Raw genomic sequence first — 15,679 nt, forward strand, 5'->3', positions numbered from 1 at the left:
CCCTTTAACCCCGTACACCTTTTTCGGCGCTGTCATCGCCGGAAAAACGGGCGGTGGCCGGAAAAACGTATTTTCGCACCGTTTTTCACCATTTTTCGTCTCGTTCGATCCAGATCTGAGCTAGGGTGTCCCCTAAGCTCATCTTTTGACCGGTTTATACCCAATTCCATCCAGATCTCGTGACTTTAATGGTTGAGGGTGTCGGCTCGTCGTTTCGCGACTAGATCTAGCGGGTTTGGGTCCATAAGATATCATAACATCATTACCTCGGATCGGTGCTCGATTTTCCTTCTTGGTTTCGGTTAGAGAAAGAGGGAAGTATGATAGAGAGCTTAAGTGTGTGTTTTGGGTGGTGTATGGAATGGGTGAAATGAATGGATTATGGGTTAATTAATGTATTTATATCATGGGTCATGGGCTTAAGCCCATGGTCTTTCTTCTTTCCTTATTAACGCAAGTTCATTACCCATATTTATTTAACCCAACATTAGCCCAATTCATAAATACTCATTTCATTATTTTATTAACCGAAACAGGAAATGGGATGTTACAAAAATCTTAAACGAGTTGACAGGTCAACCCACTTTTTAACGGGTTGCATTCGGGTCGACCTGTTTAAGAAAACGGAGACCCAAAACATATAATATTTCATGTCGGGGGTGGGTCGTGTAAGTCTTAAGATATATAGACCCGATTTTTATACATAAATCTTGCCATAACGGTGAGTTGTTGTAAAACAAAACATAATACCTATGTTAAGGCTGGGTTGGAGCGGGCCTATGGAAATTTTGTATGTCTTTCTTGAATAGATCAAGAGTAGAGTTGATATTGACTAAAAATCAAACGCATAATAATACGAGTGACATACCTTGATCTATTACTGCACGAATAGTATTTGCCACTATGTTTTGACAGCAAATGGCGTCCCTCTTCTTGTACCTTTGAAGCCATAAGTACCAGCAAAGGACCAAGAAACCACTATCCCTTGTACATTTAACATTCACAATGGTATTATTGAAACTTGCTTGAATATGAATAACCCCTTTGGTATTTTCACGTGAACTCTTTTTATGTATAGCTTTTGCCATATTTTATCATCTCATAAATTTGAGTCAACGATATATGGATATATGCATTTCATGTAAAAAAGATCCCCTTCTTACTTGTATATTAAGTTTTTAACGAGTCTTATTATCATTCTCTTTGTTTATGTCTTGGGTTGAGTCGAGTCACTCGAGTATAATCGAGGTAACTCGTGCTTAGTCTTGTTTTTTCTTTTCCTCTTTCGATAGTTTTATATGGTTTTAAAATAAGTAACACATTATCCAAAAAAAAACTGAAATGGGTTTGATCACTTATTCATTTATTAAATATAATAATCTTATATTGTATTGTTTGATTGAGACAACAAAAAGTTACATTAAACTCTTACTTAGCTTCAAAAATTATACAACCCAACTATATCACACAACATCATCTTGAAATTGGGTTTCTAACAAGACGATTGATGAGCGTGTTGGGAGGTATGGGTTTTATCAACCAAAAAAGTTAAAAGATAAAGTGCAATTTAGTCGAGATGATAAAAAAATGGTGCAATCATTTAAGAGAACTAGGAAGATGTATTTTAAGTCTGAAAGTTGAGAAATATTGAAAATTAATCAAAAGGGTTCGGAATTTCATAGATTTTACCGGCATTATTTTTTCATTTAAATTATTGGAAAGTATAATACAATTATATGTATAAATTATAATGTATGGCCTTAGTTTGATAGTCAATCGAAAATAGAAAAATCTATAATTCAAACCTTTAACCGAAAATTGATTTCAATATTCAATTTAGTCATTAATATATAGCACAAACCAATAAATAGAATTTGAACCAATTCAATGTTATAGTACAAATTCATTAACACGTTTATGAGTACACTGATACCAAGTATGAAATAAAATATTTTATTAAAAAATTTGTTGCATGTTGTTAATGTAATTAGATTTTCATAATAATATCAACTTATATAACATATTATTATATGATATATGACACTTTTATGGTCTTTAGTTTGATAGTCAATAGAAATAGAAAAATCTATAATTCAAAATTAACCAAAAATTGATTTCAATATTCAATTTAGTCTATAATATAAAGCACAAACCAATAAATTGAATTCAAAACAATTCAATATTCTGGTACAAATTCATTAACAAATTTATGAGTACACTGATACCGAGTATGAAGAAAAAGTTTGTTACATGTTAATGTAATTAAATTTTCATGGTAATATCAACTCATATAACAGAATATGATATGATATATGACACTTTTATGGTCTTTAGTTTGATAGTCAATCGAAAATAAAAAAATCTATAATTCAAAATTAACCGAAAATTGATTTCAATATTCAATTTAGTCTATAATATAAAGCACAAACCAATAAATTGAATTTGAACCAATTCAATGTTATGGTACAAATTCATTAACACATATGAGTACACTGATACTGAGTATGAAGAAAAATATTTTATTAAAAAGTTTGTTACATGTTGTTAATGTAATTAGATTTTCATAATAATATCAACTTATATAACATATTATTATATGATATATGACACTTTTATGGTCTTTAGTTTGATAGTCAATCGAAAATAGAAAAATCTATAATTCAAAATAACCAAAAATTGATTTTAATATTCAATTTAGTTTATCTATATACTATATATACTACATAACTAAAGGGTAAATTAAAACGCTTAATTTAAGAGTTTTACGATTTATATTGTTCCAAAACGTGTTGTTCCGGACACGCAAACCAGCCCACGCCAGACCGTCCCAGGCCCATCACGTGAGAGCTAAATCAGTCTCACTCAGCGGCAAGGCGATTGACGCTTAGGATCAGTTTCGAACCCACGATTTATAATGCATAAAGTACAAGTGTAATAAAGGTTAAAATGGTCTTTTAAACACAATTTACACACATTCATTTGATTTTAACCAATATAGTTACAAGTTAGGTACTTTAACTTTAGTCAAATTTATTAATTTAAGAAATAATTACAACTTTTATCTCCCATGTTTACCCAATTTTTACTCTAACTTTATTATTTTTGTTTTTTTTATATATCTTTTACAAAAATATTATTAAAACTAATTCTGAACATACCCATTTAATGAGCTTATTTTTATTGACGTGCCAATATAAACTTTTTTAGAAACAGATAAACGGTTTAAATTGTACAAGTCATTAATGCATGGTAATATTCATGAATATACAGGTTAGCTTAACAACTAAAAATTAATTACAAGTATAGAACCTCAATTTTACTAAAATTTTGTTATTTTAAATATTGCTTACAACTTTGACCCCTTATGTTTGTATAAATATTATTTTCTTTTGATATGTTTTAAAAATATATGATTAAAGTACTTAAATCATATAAATATCAAAATAATCAAGGCAAACTCGAGTTTAAGATTTTATCTTTAATTTTGAGTTGAGCTGAGTCGACTCGGTATGACGTTCGACTCGAGCTAGGCTTGGCTCGCTAACAACCTTTTAAATATGAAAAGTTATATAAAGAACAAACCAATAAATTGAATTTGAACCAATTCAATGTTATGGTACAAATTCATTAACAAATTTATGAATACACTGATAACGGGTATGAAGAATGAGTTTGTTACATGTTGTTAATGTAATTAAATTTTCATAATAATATCAACTCATATAACAGAATATGATATGATATATGACAATTTTATGGTCATTAGTTTAATAGTCAATCAAAAATAGAAAAATCTATAATTCAAAATTAGCCAAATATTGATTTCAATATTCAATTTAGTCTATAATATAAAGCACAGACCAATAAATTGAATTTGAACCAATTTAATGTTATGGTACAAATTCATTAACATATTTATGAGTACACTGATACCGAGTCTAAAGAAAAATATTATATTAAATTTTTTTTTGCATGTTGTTATTAATGTAATTAAATTCTTATAATAATATCAACTCATATAACACAATATGATATGATATATGACACTTTTATGGTCTTTAGTTTGATAGTCAATCGAAAATTGAAAAATCTATAATTCAAAATTAACAGAAAATTGATTTCAATATTCAATTTAGTCTATAATATAAAGCACAAACCAACAAATTGAATTTGAACCAGTTCAATGTTATGGTACAAATTCATTAACACATTTATGAGTACACTGATACCGAGTATGAAGAAAAAGTTTGTTACATGTTGTTAATGTAATTAGTTTATCATAATAATATCAACTTATATAACATATTATGATATGATATATGATATTTTTATGGTCTTTAGTTTGATAGTCAATCGAAAATGAAAAAATTTATAATTCAAAATCAACCGAAAATTGATTTCAGTATTCAATTTAGTCCATAATATAAAGCACAAACCAATAAATTGAATGTTATGGTATAAATTCATTAAAACATATATGAGTACACTGATACCGAGTATGAAGAAAAATATTTTATTAAAAAGTTTGTTGGTTGTTGTTATTAATGTAATTAAATTCTCATAATAATATCACCTCATATAACATAATATGATATGATATATGACACTTTTATTTTGGGTATAACAATGACCTACGTTGGGGGACCCAATTCGATAATATGAACCATGAACCTTGATGAATTAATTCATATCTTCATACATTAAAAAAAAAAACTTCAAACACAAAAAATAATATTCAGTCTGGATTCATGAAGGAACCAAGTTCAGTTACATTTAATTTTGAAATGGATTAAACACTGTAGATGAGTGTGAGTAGAAGCACTCGTGAACAACTCGAAATCAACACATTTATTAAACATGCTCGAGCATTGGCGTTCGATTACGCTCACAACCTTAAACAAATATATTGCTAGATAAATACAATATAATATATGATTAAACAAATATCATTATGCCAGTAAAAAAAATCAAATTACATATAATGAGATATATATAAATATAGGGTGAGTATCTTAAGAGAACCTTTTGAAATTGAGAACTTTGAGAACTACTTTAAGTCATAAAAAAACATTCTAAAAATAATAATAAAACGAAAAAAAACAAAAATTTTTAAAAAGTAAAAAACCAAAAACTTTTATCTTTTATCCCGGTTTCATAAAAAAACCACATAGTTATACACATATGTATATTTGTATTTAATCTCGATTTACATAATGTACATATATGTACATTATCATTTATCTTAATTGTACATATGTGTATAAAGAAATAACATGTATAAAAAAATAAGTATTATATATATGTGTATAATTTTGCTAAACCGATATTTTTTTCGATTTTTTATTATTATTTTTGTGAAACCAGGATGAAAAATAATTTTTTTTGGTTTCTTTTACCTTTTTTATTTTCGCGTTTTTTTTTTGTTTTATATTTTTTTTTAAGAAAAGTGTTTTTAGTGGTCTAAAATAATTCTCAAAGTTCTCAATTTCAAAATTGTTTTAGAGACAAAGCATATGCATAAAAACATATGTATAAAAAGTATATATATAAATAAAAATAGTTAAATCATAAATAAATAATAGACGAACCGAGCCCGGACTTGTAAAATTACTCATGTGTCGATATTGAGCTTTAGAGACAAAGCTCGCAACAAGCCGGGCTCAAGTTATATGTGCAATACGAGTTTTATCAAATCACCAAATGATATGGTCTATTAGCTTGAAAATCAAGTGGTAAAAAAATATCTAGAAAAATCAACTGAAATCAAGGGCAGCAAGCCCTGCACATAACTTAAATTATTACACAAGCAGATAACTGAAACCGTAATAACTCTAAAAGTAAAACATTTTGGAAGCACAACTGTTAGGATTTACATAACAGATTAAGGATTTTAACCAAAGCAGTTATGCAGACTGTATGAGAACCCAATAGATTAATGATAATTGTATGCATTCATCAATCTGTGTACATCACACATACACCTAAAGGTGTAAAATTACATGTCGAGACGAGAGGTTACAACATCCACCAGAAAATGAAACATACTACACATGTAATCGCTTTCAAAATAAAAGAAAACAAAAACTGACATTGTTTTGAGAATTGAGATAAGTAAGCATTGCCAACCACACTTAAACTGTCATGATAACCAAAAAGATTACCAGAAACTTATTACAAACAGCCCATGTCATAACTCAAAATCCAAATGAAAACATGAAAACAGATGAACAAAAACAACAAAGACAGCTGACAGGTCTCTTGAAATGCATGCTTTTGTTGTCTACTTATTGTTGTTCATCGGGCTGTTGATAAGCCTCAGCCACCATTCCCCCCGTTTTCCACTTGCACTTCCGCCTGCTGAGGACTCAGCGGATACATCATTTTCAAGCGGGCGTTTGCCTTTCTTCTTGAGTTCCTTTTCCTCAGACGTGCGCCTGCATAACTCTGTCAAGGCGTGGAATTCACACGCCCTCCTCAGCTCCTTATACTTATCAATCGCTGCACAATGGAAACCATTAATGTCTACAAATAATACCTAAAGCGGACATGAAACAAAAGACATCGAATAAAGTTTCTATTTTGACAGTCAGATCTACATCTACCAAAGATTGTTGTGAGTGAAAAATATACCTTCTTTCAAAAAGTACACAGAGCAGGGAAACTGATTTGATAAACCGGCAATTCTTATGTATTCGAATTCTAATTCAGAAATTATTTTTTCGTACATTTTAACTTTTTGATAATCATCTTCTTTCATCTCGGAAAGATCCGAGATGAGCTTAGAGATTTTCATGACGTTATGGTTTGCATTCAAATAGGCATTCATCATTTTTTTTAGAAAAAGAAATGAACTAGCGAGAACAATGAGACTGCAGAAACAATGGCCTGATTGAGATCTTATATAGCCATTCAACATCGTCTTTCCGGATGTAAAAGTCAAGTAGTCAACGGGGTTGTTAGACATCGAATTACTCGCTAAATTCCAATATTAAATGCATATTCAATTAAGAGTTTTATTGTGCATATAATTTAAAATTGAAACTATATTTCCCATTAAGTAGGCTTGTAAACGAACCAAACAAATACAAATGGAGCACACTCATGTTCGTTGATTTAACATTAGTCGAACAAACAATCGAACATGAACAATAAAATGAACGAGGTTTTCTTGTTCATGTTCGTTTGTTAAGAAAATAAATGTGTTTGTGTTCGCTTATGTTCATTTGTTAAAGGTATAAACAAACAGTTCACGAATGTAACTGAATATAGATAAACAAATATAATTGAGCTAAAACCAATTAACAGAAAATGTAAACAATAACGCGTTGGTTTAAAAAATTATTAAACAAGCTTATATTGCAATGGGACTAATATATTTTACTTGAACAAACCTAAAGTAACAAACATGACTTTAAACGATTGAGCATAAATGAACATTCGTTCACGAACATATATAAATGAGCAATACATGTGTTCATGTCCATTTAACTAAATGAACAAAAAAAATTGTTCATGTTTGTTCGTTTATTAAATAAACGAAGATAAACAAACACTATTAAGGTTAAAAAAATACAACCTATCCATACATAATTATTTTTTAACTACTAACTAATAAGGGCCAGAGTTTGTCTCTACAAGTCAAATTGTTAAGTTTTTAGCTATAGGTTGATAAAAATGATCTTTTTCATAGACTAAATTACTAATAAAATAAACTTGGAGTAACATGCTGCAATCAACTATTTTTCATGGCCTAGCAGCTAAAAACAGTAATTACAGTTTTGTATTTGGAATTTCAAGATTTGAGTTTTCAACATCAAATCTTAAAGGTTCAAATAAATAAATGAAAAGATTAAATTAATGCTGCAAAAGTTTTACCCAAAAAATGTGCTATTTTCAGAAGAGGCACATTAATGCTCTCAAATAGTAACGGTAGCATTGGAACTTACAGCACCTTGTATTAAAAAGTGCAAGGTGCTTCGAGGCCTTTAGGTCCCGAAAACCTAGGCATGAGGCACTAGACAATATTATTTATTATATTAATCCTTGAATACTAGATAAAGAGGATAACTAAAAGAAGGCACACTGACTTTAATAATCCAAATTATGACCATTTGGCCGATAATAATCCATACTCGCAATGTGACCAATGGCACTTCTAACTTTTACTTTTACTTTAGTTTTAATTTTTCTCTTTCATTTTTAATATTAAGGGGTATTTTTGTCATTTAATAAAAATGTTGAAAATCTAGCTGACATCCATTCTAGTGACCAAATGTGTAATGCTTGAGCAAACTATAGGAAATGAAACTTGGGACCAAATGTGTCATACCACAAGACCATCTGTGTAATTAATTCTTTAAAACCAAGAGTAAGAGTCACGCACGCAGATTTGTTTTCCCAGATGAAACCTGATCACAACTTAATAACTAAATATCATATGTGTTTTTTTACGCCCTGCTTGCGGTGCGCGCATATAATGTATATATGTGTGAACCCTCGGGTGGGCAAAAGTAAAATTGCACTAATTTTGACGTTATTTTACTAATCTCGTGAAAATAACGTTAAAAGTGGCGGAAGGTTAATCAGGCATCATTTGGTGGCGTTGATAGCTGAAAGACAAGGGCACATGCACCGATCAGCCGGTGTCCCGATGATTGAGTGCTATGTGCCTTATGTCCAAGGCTTGATGCAAAACTACTATCGAGCCGGGGGTCTCACCGGAAGCAGCCTCTCTATCTCTATGGGATAGAGGTAAGGCTGTCTACATCTTACCCTCCTCAGACCCTACCATAGCATTGCTATTGGTGGGATATACTGAGTACGATGATGATGATGATGATTTATCTTTATTTTATTGTAATTTGAGTATTTATTAATAACACATATTCCAATCTTTTTGAATTCAAATTATTTATTTCATACTTCTATTTATTAAGTTTTTTGGTGACAATTCATTGTCATTATTAATTTGTGTGTTATTATTTTTATTTTTAAGATCCATCATTGTATGGTTATTTTACCCCTTAAAATAATTTCATCTTTAATAATTAAGCCAAACGTGATAAACATCTAACCATTAACAAAACTTCATTGCCTCATAAGCACAACAATGGAACTAACATTCAACTAGCATATACTTAAGTTGCATAGTGTTCTATATCCATCTCTGAACTAGCATTTATCTCATAGAAGCATGTTAAAACTTTAAAAAAACAAACAGAACCATTGTAACTATTCATTCGTACTTTATGCATTATTTGGCAGTGTCATAATGATAGATCAGTTGTATCATTAGTGGTAGATATTATTGTAGTAAAAATCAAATAGAGTAAGATGACTACACTGCAATAAACTGACTTAAAGTTAACCGCACATAAAAATCATCACATACCATCATTAGGATTTGAAGGCCAGAGATGTCTTCCAAGTTCCAAGAGCCTTATTCATTTGAGCATGCCTATAATATCCACCTCAAAGCGTTCATAAGCTGGTTCATGATAGCAACCGGAATGCACGTCAACCTGGATATTATCCTTTTCAGACATTGGAAATAATCTATGAACAACATATCATGATCCTATAGCAACAATGTATTTCATGACGAAGATAAAACATGAAGCCATCATGAATATTTAATCCCAAACCATAAGAGCAACAATGTATTTCATGAGCACCACCTAACTTCATATTCCTACCATTTTACGGCGTAAATTTACGCAAACAATCTATCAAAACACCTATTGCTATCCCCTCAATTAAGAATTAGTTATTACCGCATATCAGGCCAGGAACACAAACACAGAATTTGATCTCAACCAAGATCGACTCTTTCTGTATATTATAACTAGAATGACTCTTGGTCCTGTCTATTTATACTAAAATAAATCATACTAATCCTACTCAAATTAAACATAAACTTACTTAACCTATTCAAACTCAAACTCAAACTCAAGTCTTGGTTTTCTAGCCTAGATAAACTAGCAAAACATTCAAAAACTAACAATATAATTAATTATTCTAAACTTTCAAACTATTAACTAATTCATTTTCAACTAAACTGCGTCATTTTCGGCTAAAGGAGGTAAAACTATTTAGGTGAAACACATTACTGATTTAGCTAATTATATTAGCTCCAACATTGTTAGTAGTATCTATCTCTTAGTTTAAAATATAATAATAATTTTCAATTCCTCTGTAAATTTTGCAATTCAGTTCTAAACCCTAAAACATCCGTCATAATAAGTAAGTCAGTAAACTAACTATTATGAAATTAATTAATAGGTTAATAATTTTAAACTATAACAGTAAGTAATAACTAATTATCAACCGTTCAACTAACCTTCTTCACATTGCGGGTCCGAATCCGATACCATATTTCCTTTCCGCCGTTAATGGAAACTGAAACGGGGCTCCGGTGGGTTGATTGTCTGTCACGTGGCTTCAAATGAAAACGAATTGGTCTCCGAGGGGTGAAATCAGCTCGGTACCAATTACAATCACGATTTTTTAAAATCAAAAATGAACGGTTTGGTACCCGGTGGTATGGAAGACAAAGTTTCGGTAAATACCCGTACCAGTACCGAACCAAAACGCACCTATACCGAAAACTCAAAAAATTGATACTAAATTCAATATTGGTACCGGTTGGATACCCGTACCCGTTTGCACATCTCTAGAATATAAGAAGAAACTAATTTTAGTTTTACGTTTCTCGTTATTTGAAAAGACAAAATATTAATTAATATTTTGATACTATCAGGCTTAAAGCCTTTTGATTGAATCTTGTCGTGTTAATATGAATTGTGGATGAACATACCGGGCATACTTACGGGATGACATTACATTGCTTACAGTTTTGCTTACATATTCTAAGAGTACATTTTAATGACAACTTTACGGTTCACTTAGTTGTAACATATTTGATCATTTCATTAACTAGCTTTAAAAGTTCTATGAATTATAAATTGAAGTCATTTTTCTCTTTTTAGTTGGTATATACTAAGTTCATGTTTACCTTTGTTTTGATTTTATCTCTTTGTTAATTATTATTCTAAACTTTTATTATAGTTTTATGTGAAATAAAGAGCACAATATAATAAATTATGGAGTTGTTTGTGAGTCGATTTTGATTCTGAAGAAAAACTCATGAAAATGTTTTCACGTCCACGGGCACCTCATCAGCTCCATTTATGCACCAACACGGTGTTGTGTCCATGTTGAGAGAGTGTAGCACCTTCGTTTAATTTTTAAGAGCCAATAACTCACGCACCTCGCACTTTTTATTATAGTTCTATTCTTTTTGCTAAATTAAACATTATTTTTTATTAATCTTAAATAAGTTATGCAAGCTAACTTAAAAAAATGAAACAATAAATAAATACGCAATCCTGTTTATTTTGTTATGGGCATTCCGATATAAACACAATCATGTGAATTTTTTTCTTTTAGTTTTGGCATCGTAACAAACGTAATTGAAAGTGACCGAATTTGTCACACCCCGACTTAGGGCCTAGACGTGTGATCAATAGTCGGTACATGTTTTGTAAGTATATCAGAGTTGCGAGTTATTTAGCGGAAGTCTTTATTTATAATAAAATAATAATTTATTTGGAAAGCTTCTCGGATAATAAATACCCGAGTTTTTTATTTATTAAACTTTGTTTGATTTTACAAATGGTGTTTAAATCATGTTTATAATATTTTAATAATTAAAAATCGAGTCATCTCTACCTTGCGAGCATCTAACTCCATAAATGGCTATAATTCATTGCTACCTGTGTTAATCTGTTTCCCTGAAATGTGAGGGAAAAATACGTCAGCGATATGCTGGTGAATCATTGACTCTAAAAACATTTATTAAATCTTTGACTGACAAGATAGTTTTCTTGAACAATCTCAGTAGAAACGTCTCTTATTTCTGGGATTTGTACCACTATCACACACACACAATTATGGTTCTCCGGGAACTGATCCCCATTGGAGAAATTTTATTATGATTTTTAGTTTGCGGCCACGTAGCCTTTATTGATAGACTAGACATATTACGTTTGGATCCAGATACATATGTACTCGGTCTGAGTTGCTTTTAGTTTCTATTTTGTATATAATATGGATCGCGTAATCCCTTAAATCTTTATGTTAGAGATCACGTAATCTCTAATAAACATTTGACTGACTGTTTAAGATAAATAACCTGCTTATCTTAATGACTTATTGTAAAAGGTTTAACACAATCACCTTTAATTGTGTTTTGAATGATGTAGTGATCTCGTTTGAAAACTTTTGTGAATGAGTTGTAACCTATAATAAAATAGGTTTATATAAATATCCAGATCGTCTTTTGATCAGGCTACAAACATTTAGTCTGGTTTTGATAACTTTAAACCTTGATTGATCATTGTTTGAATAAAATATTTAGATATGAAGTCTTTCTCTTTATTTACCAATCATATACTGAGTTTTTTTCTTCATGGAGAAACATCTATAATAAGTTTCTTCTTCAAGAAGAAACGTCAACCTGACTATAATACTTGTATGTAAAATCTTATGTTTCTTAGTCCTAAAGAAACTGTAACAACTCGGGTTTTTCGGATAATATTTTATCCATTACCCAACCTGTTTCTATGTTCGGGTTATTTTTGTCAATAAAATATCACGTTTATCGAGTTATTTAATTATTATAATATTATTGTTTAATTACTTATTTAATATATATATATATATAACTTTCAAGATATTACCATTTCAACCCGAAACTAAACTATAACCCTATTATGTTTCCACCTCATTAGTCTAGGGACTAAACTGCAATAATGCTATATTATTATATCTTTTAACCCGTTAACCCATTTACCCAACCCATATTCATGATTCAAACACGCAACCCGTATATCCATTTGATTTCTTAAGACACAGTTGTCGTTCTATAGTTGGAATTAGATCATTAATATTATTCTTCATACATTAATCGGCTCACCGACGTAACTAATTAGGAAACGAAGATCGATTTGATACGTTTTGATTATTATACCAAACCGCCTATAACCCGTTTCTGATTATACATTATATCTATCATTATAAATTAAGCCCTTCTGCATCATCCTTATACCAACGCCTACTAATGCCCTTTAATCAATTTAATTATCATCTATGCTTGATTCGTGTTCTGGGATTCGTTATTGCCGGCTCTATTCGTATCAATTAACCACCATATAATCATCCTTCTAGGTAATTGGTTACTGGATTCTATCCGTCTTGGTTCCAATTTGATTAACCATATGGTTAATTTGTCAAACGTTATACGTTTTGGCCGATTATGATTCTAGGGTTCATATGTTTTTATGGATCGCGTCTGTTTCTATTTATTTATTTTCCTTGCCGTGTTTAAACAGATTAACACCCTAACCCAGATGGCTAGGGTGATTGTGTTAAGACTCATTGAGGCTAGGGGCGTGAATTCGAGCCAACCCCCCCCCCCCCCCAAGCCCGTTTCACCCTTTTATTTTTGGAAAAACTTGTTTTAAGTGTTATAAGCAATTAAATTTATATTATAAATATTACAAATATGTAAGTAAATCAGTATTTTACAAACACCGACATATTAACTAGTTTTTCCGAGCCTTGGATTAAAAACCATATATATATGTATATATATATGTGTGTGTGTGTATGTGTGTGTGTATTAGATTATAAAAAGATTGATAAAGGTTTTATAATAAAGATTTTAATAAGGTTTTAAATTAAAGTACATAATATAATCTTGTTAAGTAACATAATTAAAATATATATTATTAAGTATTTTATAAAAGATGTTATTTTATATAAATTGTTTATATCTATTAATTAATTATTTAAAAGAAATCTTTGTTAATAATAATACAAATGTATTCTTTTTATAAACAAATATTTAATATTTTACAACTTTAAATATAAATAATATTCTTAAATAAAAAGATTTATTTTATTATTTATATAATCTTTATAAAATAAATTGTATAAACTCTCGTTTTCCCGTCTCATATATCCTTTAATCTTTATTAGACCATTTATTAACTCGTAGTATATTTCGATTATTACCACTTAAGGATTTTCCCGTTGATACGTCTCGACAAGCGTGACTCATAATATTCGTTTCTTTATTATATTCCACCATTCGCTTATTTACTAAGGTGAGTATTTCACTCTCCTTTTTACTTATTGGTAAACCTTCTGGGGACATATGCGTACGTTATCTATTTACCTATTATATAGTATTCAACTGTAACTGTTAATCCTTGTGTGTAAATCAGTTTATGCATAACTTGCTATTTTCTTACTTGCTTTATTTTACCGCATTCAGCGAGGTCCATTATTAATAGTATGATCATACGACCGTCGCAGCGGCTGACGTCCATTCGCATGACAATGGTTTCGCCGACAAGTCGACAACCCATCTTTTGTAATCAATGTGGCAACGGTTTAGTCATTTCTTTATTATCAGTGTGAATTGTTTATATGCTATGGCTTAATTGTTTATCTCACAGGAACAGTTGGCGTTTTATCTTATATATTATTATTATAGTGTCAAAATCTGGTGTTTTACTCACTCATGTGTTGTTAACAAAATTTCTATTTTATACGCATATGCAGGTTATCGTAGGAATTTAATGCAAGTTGGTGAAGACTTAGTGAGGCTTGGCACGCACTGCGATGCTTGGCACACAAAGTGATGCAAAGTCTGAGTGAGAGAATGTGTTTTGATGTGAGTTGGAGTGTGCAGTGAACCTTTCTATTTATAGAAGTTTTTGTACTCCTTCGCGTCGCGCGAAGGAACAATGTTAGGTCTGACATCTTATGCCACATGTCCACACGTGTCATGCATGCATGATGACTGCTTCGCGTAGTGCGAAAGAACAATACTTCAGATTTTTCGCTTTTAGTCCCTTGTCTTTGGTAACTTGTCATGTCTTAATCTTACTTCCATTTTCCAAAAATACCAAGGCGGCTCTCAAGTGGCTCGCCGCGATGCGAGCGCGTGAAGTGCGCCATCAAAGCACATTGCGCCCATCGCCCAAGCACGTGCGCGTCAGGTGTTTCGCATCCTCCGCCAGGACCACTGAGTGCATGCTAGGCATAAAAGAATATCACTATGGAAACTCGTCTTCTTATAAAGAGCTTCCAAATTTTTCTTACTTTCTATGTTAGATGAACTTCATCTTTCTCATATAAGCCCATGTGGAATATTTTTATTTCCTTATTTTGTTAACATGAAATAATTTTATTTCCTTATATAAATTTTCTTATTAATTGTCTTGAGAATATTTTTGATCCTTCAACTCTACCAAGTTGTCAAATTTGGATCGAAATTTTGGGGATGTTACAGAATTCGTATCGAATCGTCATCTTAACGCTCGGGTTTTATCGACCGAAAGTATGTCTTTTTGTATCATAAGCTATACAAGTTTTTTTTGTTTTAGTTCTGGTACCTAAATGAACGTAACAGAAACCAACCGAATTTGCGTAACTCGCCGTCACAACGCCCTGTTTTACCGACTGAATATACATCATTTAAGATGTCTTATGTTTTGTAACATAAGTTATACGAGTATTTTGGGCATTTAATAATTTATTTTTTGGGCTTAGTACCGGTATTGTTATAAAGCTAATTGATACTAACTGAATTGTTGTTTCTTTGATCGCA

At 30.7% G+C, this 15,679-nt stretch overlaps 1 long non-coding RNA gene across 1 annotated transcript; it reads right to left on the bottom strand.

The window, feature by feature from the left end:
• Window positions 1-6,285: 6,285 nt before the first annotated feature.
• On the bottom strand, window positions 6,286-10,472 carry LOC143583850 (uncharacterized). Its single transcript, XR_013144253.1, has 3 exons — window positions 10,340-10,472; window positions 9,392-9,521; window positions 6,286-6,498 (listed from the first exon to the last, which is right to left on the bottom strand). It is a non-coding gene; the product is annotated as an uncharacterized LOC143583850 (long non-coding RNA).
• Between the last annotated feature and the right edge of the window lie 5,207 nt (window positions 10,473-15,679).

Source organism: Bidens hawaiensis, unplaced genomic scaffold (genome assembly GCF_021521415.1).
Source record: "Bidens hawaiensis isolate Kalapana, Puna unplaced genomic scaffold, B.hawaiensis_p1.1 tig00032577_1, whole genome shotgun sequence".
In the NCBI taxonomy this organism is placed as follows: domain Eukaryota; kingdom Viridiplantae; phylum Streptophyta; class Magnoliopsida; order Asterales; family Asteraceae; genus Bidens; species Bidens hawaiensis.